This window comes from Canis lupus, chromosome 11 (genome assembly GCF_011100685.1).
Source record: "Canis lupus familiaris isolate Mischka breed German Shepherd chromosome 11, alternate assembly UU_Cfam_GSD_1.0, whole genome shotgun sequence".
NCBI lineage: Eukaryota > Metazoa > Chordata > Mammalia > Carnivora > Canidae > Canis > Canis lupus.
In genome coordinates, this window is record NC_049232.1 from 5,931,678 (window position 1) to 5,940,814 (window position 9,137).

General features: G+C 43.7%; 1 long non-coding RNA gene across 1 annotated transcript; it reads left to right on the forward strand.

The window, feature by feature from the left end:
- The first annotated feature begins 4,130 nt into the window (after nt 1–4,130).
- On the forward strand, nt 4,131–6,137 carry LOC119874020. Its single transcript, XR_005366342.1, has 3 exons — nt 4,131–4,359; nt 5,319–5,503; nt 5,770–6,137. It is a non-coding gene; the product is annotated as an uncharacterized LOC119874020 (long non-coding RNA).
- The last annotated feature ends 3,000 nt before the right edge of the window (nt 6,138–9,137 follow it).

Consider the following 9,137-nt stretch of genomic DNA (forward strand, 5'->3'; position numbering starts at 1 on the left):
AAAAGCTCAGTTCTAAAAGAATCCAATGAGTATAAGAAAAAAACAAACAACTTCAGCTTAGTAATGTTGAGCATGAAACATTAAAATAGTAGTGGCAGAGCAGGGCAGGGAGAAAAATAAATAAATAAATAAATAAATAAATAAATAAATAAAAAAGTAGCAGTGGAAAAAAAAAAGATGGACTTCTCTCCTTTTCCGTTAAAGATTTTTTTTAAAAAGGAATGGTGATAATGCTTTAAAAGATGCAATTTGGTGGTCCTGTAAATAAGCCCAAGCAGGCTAATATTAGGTGTTTCCCAAGGCTCTTTTACAGGTTATTGTCTGCAGAGGTCTGCTCTGATTGGCTTATATCCATACCAGGTGTTAAATATTTTGAATTCCAACCCCAGCTGGAAAATGATTTAGTGATATTTACTTAGAAACATACAAATGATCACATTGTAGTCCTCTGTAATTCTACTATCATTCCCCAGGAAGTAAAATAATTTTGGAACTAGAGTTTTATCCCATGTAACACTCTTTAAGCTTTAATTGTAATAGCAAACATTTAGAAATAATGTAAATGTGCAATAGTAACATAATGATTAAGTGAACAAACAAATCTGTTATACTGATATTAAACATAAAATAATCCTTGTGAAAATAGGTAGCAAAACATGAGGAAATGCTCAGGATATGATTTGAATGAAAAAAAAGGGGCCCTATATCTTGTATATACTATGATTATGTTCATAGTTGGGTTTTTTTTTTAATGGATGGATAGGAACATAGTTGGAAGGAAATGTCACAAAATGTTTATAGTGATTTATATTTGTATGATAGACATTTTTTCCGGTTTTGTTTTCTAATTTTAATAACATAGAAAAGTTATAAAAGAAAAATAGGCTATCTTTAAATCAGTTCTTCCCATACCTCTTTACAGAATCCAAAATGACAAGTAAACAGCATTTCCAGCAAACTCTGCATGCGTAATTATTTTTTAAAGGATTTTATTTATCTATTTGAGGGAGGCGGAGAGGAGAGAGGGTGCATGCACAAGTGGGGAGAGGAATGGAGGGGGAGAGAGAGAGGGACAAGCTGACTGTGCTGAGCATAGAGCCTGACCTGAGGCCAATTCTGGAATCCTGAGATCATGACCTGAGCTGAAACCAAGAGTCAGACACTCAACCGATTGAGCCCCCAGCTGGCACTCTGCATGCTTAATTATTGAAGGAAATAGTTCATTTTATTCTTCTTGAAATATATCGTGAAGATACAAAAATAGTTCTATTACTCTCTACACATATGGGAGGAAGAACCCATTAGTGGTTTCTTCAAAATCTTAGTGTCTCAAAGCACAGTGAGTGGAATACAGCACCCCCTTGTGAGGCACAGAACAGGACATTGATTTTCTACCAGTTAGTTGGTTTGTGATTATCACATCAGCAAATAATTCCGTTGGTGGATTATTTCCTCACTTTGGAATACGTGATGTGAGGATATGTGTCTAATGACACTGAGTTGTGTGTAGGCAGGACATGGCCCCACAGCACCAGTTATAGGAATCCTGATTCTGAAGAGCAGTGACTCATTTTGACAGGACTATGACCCTCAACATCTGCTCCAGTGAAAAATGGCTTTCTGCTTCTGGCTCTTCAGAAGCAGGGCTTCTTGGGCTGGAAGGACCCAGGGAAAAGTAGTAAAGCAGGGATTCCAGAAGAGGCTAGACTCCTGGCTTGAAACAGCCAGGTTTTGTTAATTTTGTTTTAGGTTTTCTTTTTCCATTCTGCTTTTATTTTCTTCTCATATCAAGGACTTACCTGTTGTTTGTTTCTATATCTTAAGAACTTATTCCACAATATTAGAGGGATGGATATTCTATCAAAGCATCTGCCTGTGGATTCAGTTTGTGATTTAGTTTTCTCTCTCCAGAGAGAGAAGTGCCAGAACATTAACCTAGTCATGCGGGTAGCCCCTCTGGAAGGATAGGGTGACATTTGGGAATCAAGCAGGGTGGACTCCTATACATTTGAGGTATAGCTCCTTGGAGTCCCTGGCTGTGCTGGACCCAGTGCTCCTGGAGTCTGTGTGGTGCATTTGGAGGTGCCTTGTATGGGAACTAAAAAGCTGACCTCTAAAAATTGTCACTTGGGGTCCCCAGCGTGGAGCCTGGTTGAGCTCCTCTACTCTCAAAGAACCAGAGTGACCCATGCAAGGATTTGGGTAAATTAGGCGTTGCTGGAGAATGGAGAGCAATACATGAGGACCAATTTTTAGCAGCAACCCCATAGGACAACAAAAAACAACGCCACTGGTAGAGTTGATTAGATTGTTGATTAGTTGATTAGATTCTGTTCTCTCTCCACTTTATTTATTCTGTTCTCTCTCCACTTTATTTTTTTAAATTTTAATTTATTTATTCATGAGAACACAGAGATAGGCAGACACTGAAGCAGGCCCCACGCAGGGAGTCCGACTGGGACTCGATCCCAGGTCTCCAGAATCACGACCTGGGCCGAAGGCTGCGCTAAACGGCTGCACCACCGGGGCTGCCCTCTCTCTGCACTTTAAAGTATGTTTTCCTCACCTACCTTCCAGCATCGTGAGCTTTCAGAAGAAACTGACTGGAGATATGGCCATTTGAAAGAGTTTTAAAAATAAAGTGCCCTTCGATTGGATAAATTCCAAAAGAGTTCCTGCATTCTTCAGCAGTGGGGGCCCATGTGAGAGCTCCAGGTAGAAGAGTGCTTGATTTCATGGAGCTGAGAGATTTCTTGCTGTTCAAACTGGGGGAAACCATGTCTATCTCGCCCCTGGAGGATTTGTGGTGGTTTATACAGGTCACTCACTCCCCTCCACCTACTCATGTCCCTTTGTGATCTCTGTCTTGCTTCTGCCTTGTTTGCCTTAATTTTTCTATGCGTATTCTTGATTGCTTATTCTTTACTGTTAAAATGTTTTTAAAATGTTCTCCTTGTATTCTATTTTTTTTTTTTAAGATTTGTTTATTTATTCGTGAGAGACACAGAGAGAGAGAGAGAGGCAGAGCCACAGGCAGAGGGAGAAGCAGGATCCCTGCAGGAAGCCCGACGTGGGACTCCATCCTGGGACCCGGGATCACGCCCTGAGCCGAAGGCAAACACTCAATTGCTGAGCCACCCAGGCGTCCCTATTCTTGTATTCTTAAATCTATTTTTACTTCCATCTTGTTAATGATTATTTTAAACGTTTATTTTGTGATTTTCATTCTTTACTTTGTAAACTCTTTTTACTTGTAAAACTTTCTGTTGTCAGGAACTTTATCATTTGTATATATATTCTAAGTTTCCATTATTCTTGATTTAAACGGACAGGATTCTTTTCTTTGATTATAACTCTATCTTATGTCCTTTTTCTTTTAAACTTATTTTTATTCTGAATTTTTGATCAATTCTTAAACGTTTTCCTCCTGCTAACTTTTAGATTTTTTCTCTTGTTCTTTGTCCTTTATATGTTGTTTGACTTCATGAGTCGCTTTTCTGGAATGTGGATGGAAGCTTGACCACACAGAAACTGCATGGAGATCAGAGCCAACCCTGCAACCACCCTTCTGAGTTCCATTTACCCTTTTATCTCCTCTAAGGAGAGTTCTTCTGTAAACCTTACTCCTGATAACTCCAGCTGTAGGGGGCTATAACATGTTTGTAAATGAGGGGGATTAACTCACTAGGAGTTGTGGAGGTAGTTATTAGAACATGATGTCTCTAGGAACAAAATATACCAGCAGCCAGTAAAGTTGCCTCGTAACATTTATTACAATGAAATAAAAAAATAAAAAATAAAAAAAAAACAAGAAACAAAAAGCAAGAATGGAAGAGCAGGAGGCTGAGGTTGGTCATCCCATTAAAAAGTCATAATCCAGGACACCTGGGTGGCTCAGTGGTTGAGCATCTGTCTTTGGCTCACAGCTTGATCTTGGGGTCCTGGGATCGAGTCCCACATCGGGCTCCCTGCATGAAGCCTGCTTCCCCCCTGCCTGTGCCTCTGCCTCTCTCTGTGTGTCTCATGAATAAATAAATAAATAAATAAATAAATAAATAAATCTTAAAAAAAAAAAAAAAAAAGTCATGATCCCTTTTTGTGTTTCCAGGTTCCAGCCAAGTTTTCAGATCTGGAACTCAAGCACTGAAGAAGTGAAAGGTCCCTAAGAGGAAATACTTCAACACCACAGGCTGAGATGCTATTGCTAGTGTTTCCACAAAGTAATCTGTAAGCATTTGCTTGGGTGATTTCAAACTGCAGAAAGGAGAGTGACCAAGTATGTTGAAGAGTGTTGGACACAGGATCTGAGCAGACATGATGCACAGAATGTCACCAAAATGTCATCATGGACCTTTCCTTGTAAGACTTGGGGCATTTGAGGCCAGGGGATAAGTAGAGTCCTGGCTAAAGTCTGGATCACAGTCCCTGATTGTACAATGGGAATCAATATGCTTGGTAGTTGGAGTAACCCCAGTACCAAGTTCCTTGCCTGTGAAGTAAAACATCATAGAAGGGAAAGCCAAATGGAAACCTCTGAATCCAGAATTTCTTTCCCCAGTTAGAGAGTTAATCAAAAACAATACTGGACCCCAGGAGGATGCCAGAGATCAATGCCTACATTAAAAATCTAAAAGAGGCAGGGATGGTGGTTCCTATCATATTTCCCTTTAATTCCAGTCTGGCTTCTGCAGAAACCAGAGAAATCCCAGAGAACGGCTTAGAGACTATTGAGGATTTGACCCATGTAGCCCCAGTTGCATTTGTGAATGACTGGTTATTTCGACTGGGCCGGCGGTCCATTCTTAGGAGGATAGATGACCTATGTGAGATGTGGGTTTGCCTTTACTGCCCACAGAGCTTCAGCCAGCATCATTACATGGAGGCTTTTAAAATGCTTGATCCATAGACATGGGATCCCACACAGCATAGCATCAGACTTGGGGACCCACTTCACAGTGACAAAGTTGTAGCAGAAGACCTCTGATTATGGGGTTCACTGGTTGTAGCACATAGCACAACATCTGGAGGCAGCTGACCTTTAGAATGCTGGAAAGGCCTACTACAGGCATCTTAATTGCCAGGTTGAAGGAATAGTAAGAGAGGATGGGGTGTTGTCTTTTAGAAGACAGTGTGTTTATTAAATCAGATACCACTAATGTGCTACTCCCTCTCCATTTGCAAGGGTACCAGAGGTAGACATGAACGGCTCTGCCTACTATCCCTTCCAGTGACTCACAGGGAAATGTCTTTCTCCTCTCAGCCACTTTGGGTTCAGTGTGGTTAGAAGTCCTGTTGCCCTAAGGATCTGCTCTCTCTAGGGGACACAGCAACGAGGCCACGGAATTATGAGTTATGGCTGCCATGGGGCACTTTGGACTTCTGTGCTCACGGACAAGCAGGCAAATAGAGGAGCAAGCATTTTGGTCTCACTCACTGATCCTGGTCCGCAGGAAGAGTAGGACTGCCCTTACACGATGGCGGTGATGATGGGATCCACCTTCAGGTACTTCCTTGCCCTGCTGTACCTGGGAGCAGACGAGTGCACCAATCCTAAACTGAGGAACGTGCGACTCTGAAGTGACCGGGTGGGCTCCTGTATGAGTGAAGGTGTGGGTCATACCCTCAGAGAAGCCACTAGGTCTGCTCAGGGGGAAGGGGATTTAGAACAGAGTGGAGGAGGGGGAGATGACCACCACTTGTGCCCTGAGATGGATTAGCTGTTATTGGGGTCATAGTCCCTGCCACTAACCTCCCTTTTCTGAGTTTCAGGAAGAGGAGCCCATGTAAAATGACAGGGAAGCTGCTCCCCAAGCCTGTGTAGAAAAGGAGATCTGCACAGAAGGAGGCACCTCGCTGACCTTCAGGGCATATACGTGAAGGAAGGCCCAAGCTGCTGTACTTACCAGCCATCACTACATCCGGCCATGCCTTCTCTGGGCTGACCCTCGCTGAGCAAGGGAGGGAGACGAAGAGCTCTCTGGTGGCAGTCTCTGGACTCAAGGATTCCCCAGCAGCTTCATCAACCCTGCCAAAGACTTCAGGGCACTCTAGGGAGCTCCCACCAAGCCTCTCTCTCTCTCTCCTTACTTGAGGTTAGGTCTACACTGACATCTGATGACGCTCCATTCTTCCCTGGCCTTCTGCGTATTTCCTTCCCCCTGGGCATTTCCCTTTATAAAGTCCTTGCATGTTTAGTCTCATCTTGGTGCTTGGCATCTGTTTCGGGGAACACCCAGACTTACAGTGGGCTGTGACTTTGTTCTGCCGGACAGTTAGCTCATCGTGAATCAGCTGGGTGCTTCTGAGGCATGTCTGGAGGCTTCGGGTAGGCCAGATCTAACACAGCTTCTCCCCAAGGCTTAATTCAGCCTGAAAGCTAAGGGGTTTCCCTTTGGGGTTTTTTGACACAATGCCCCAAAGTTCACCAAGGACTCTCCAGTTTGGCTGGTCGGAACACAGGTATCTCCCCACCTTTCATGAGCTCTGGAATTGTTCATCTTTGAGCCTCCTGATTGTTCTTTGCCTGGCTTTGTGGCATTTTATTCTATGAATGTACAGCTAAGGATGCAACAGTTGGCTCAAGGGACCCCTGTGCAAGTTTCTCTTGCAGAGCTCCCTCCTATCTGAGACTCTGGTCGTGCGAAGTACCTCAGTCTCCCTGAATTCTAGTCTAGAAAACGCTTATATATAGGAAGGCAGCATAATCACAGGCAATACTTCATTTGTGTCCCTTCTCTCGGGGAGGAATCACAATCTTGTACTGACTGGTTGCAGTTCAATATCTCGAAAGAGTTGCTTCATAATGCAGCCCAGTTTTCTAATTGATTATCGGCAGCAGCGGCGGGAGGGTGGGGGTGATGGGTGCTGGTTCCCGCCAGAGGGCAAGTCTGGTTCCGGTTGCTTCAGCATGGCTGGAAGTGGAGTCCCAGCACCAGCACCACCTTCCACCGTAGCAGGTGGAGCTTCCATGCTGGCTTATGCTTCAGAAGATGCTGTGTTTCAGAATAATTTATTTGAAGTCTTCAAGTCCCCTCTGCCCCTGGTGCCAGAGACCAGTTGGGGCCACCAGCACCATCTGTTGGGGTGTCCTCCATCCAGGCTAGACCCTGGTTCCCATTTCTCTCCTTCTTGGTGCTCTCTAACCTGTACCCTGCACATAGGTTTGACCAGAAGTCCTGAGGAACTCCGACACAGAAGTGATGGCTTGATGAGTACATTGCTTCCTGTGCACCATGTGCTGCTCCTTTTGCAAGATGTTGTGACATGGGGGCTGCAAGGAAGGGCTGACATGCTGAATTTGGATGGCTCTCCCTCATGTGGGGCACAGCGTCAGTTCCATTTTCTGGTCTATCACTGTCCTACCACCACTGACCCTTGGCCTTTATCCGTGTATGTGGGCCCATGCACCATCTCTCATGTTCATATTCCAACTGGTCCAAGACACCAAAAGGGGCATGTCCTGCATTCTTTGTGCCTCTGTCATTGGGCATCCAGGGCAATCTCCTCACCACCCCTCAACAGACTCTGGGCCATGTGTCAAGTAGTCTTCCAATGGTGGCCGGCACCTGTTTTCTCTGAGAACTTTTGAGACCATTGCTCTATAATGCCAGTGAACACTTTTATTAGTATGTTTAGGAGGTAGAAGTGTGGGTCACACATATCCATTGCATTATTTCTATAATCAAGAGCTTTTTGTTTCCTTCTACTGCAGCGGTGGTTCTCAGCATGGGGACCAATTGGGGACTTTAAAAAATACCAATGCTTGGGTCCCACCTCAGATTAGTTATGAAAATATTTCTGGACATTGGGGGCCTCAGCATCATTATTTTGAAAATTTTGAAAGGATTTTAATGTGCAGCCAGGGTTGAAACTGCTGCTCCAATTCTGGCACATCCGGCTCACTGGCCATAGGCTACTGCTGAGTTTAGGAGCCAATTAATTCCAATTCCAGATCTTTGAGCTAACATTAAATATAGAATCTTTAATGAGAGCACCAATATCAATAAATGTGACCTGATTCCATCTTACATTTGGTGTAACACCCTTAGAATCTATTCCTGTATATGCTCCCCAGGCTTCTACTGGTACAAGACAGAAAAATCCTAGGTAGGCTGTCTCCCTAGAGAAGGAATAGAGCAATAGAGCACTTCTTTGGGCCATTTTAGGATCTCATTTGAAACCTGGAGGCAATTCTCATTGGGTGGGTAAAGTCTGGAGAATAAATATCCCTCTAGAGGCAACTGCCCCAGAGAAGGCAGAGAAGTATTTCTGCAAGAAGAGTAAGAGAATGGAGGGCTGCTTCCACTGGTAAAGAAAGATCAGAGGGAACAGATGGTTTGAAATCCTCAGCATTGTCTTTCTCTGTCCAAATATCCCCGTCCACAGTCTCAGCAATCCACTCCTTTCCAAACAGTGCCCATACCTTAGTTTTACAGACCCGTGGGGACTGCACATTTAACTGATGTTGCTACTCTGGTCTTAATCCAAACTATGTTGGTCTTGCAGCTAGATGAGATAAGGGACTTCTTTAAGAGAACCAGAGAAGTTTTCTGATTGTTCACTTATACTGTGAAATAGGAATTTAAAGCCTTGGATTTATCTTTTGCTTTTCGGCTCTCTCCAGGGCTTTAGGAAGAAGCCATAATAATCCATAACCCTCGTAATCACCACTGGCACCTTAAGAGCTAAATCCTACAGCCACTCCATCTCTCAGTGCCTTACTTTCCATCTGTAATCCATCCTATGCTGCCGTTGGTGAAAATCTGAGTAAGCACTGTCCCAGAAAGGAGGATATTCATGTGCCCTTCAAATATGTGAGCTTCCCAATCTCATAGTCACATTTTGAGAGTCTATTTGCTGAGACATATATTCTGGATAAAATTATCGTATCCGGTCCCAACAGAAAACACGTTGTACAATCCATGATTTAACTAGAGAAAATTTAACAAAGTGGCTGTTTCTGGAAGTATGAACATGATTAAGGAAAGCAAAAAGGAATCATCACACACCCAGCACACCCAGGGACTAGTGACAGTGAGAAGTCATTACCACACTTGGACCCAAAGGGGCAAGAGGCAATGAATGGCTCCACCAGTCCCAGAGAGAGCTGGCCTATGCAAGAGAACCACTCCACAGGA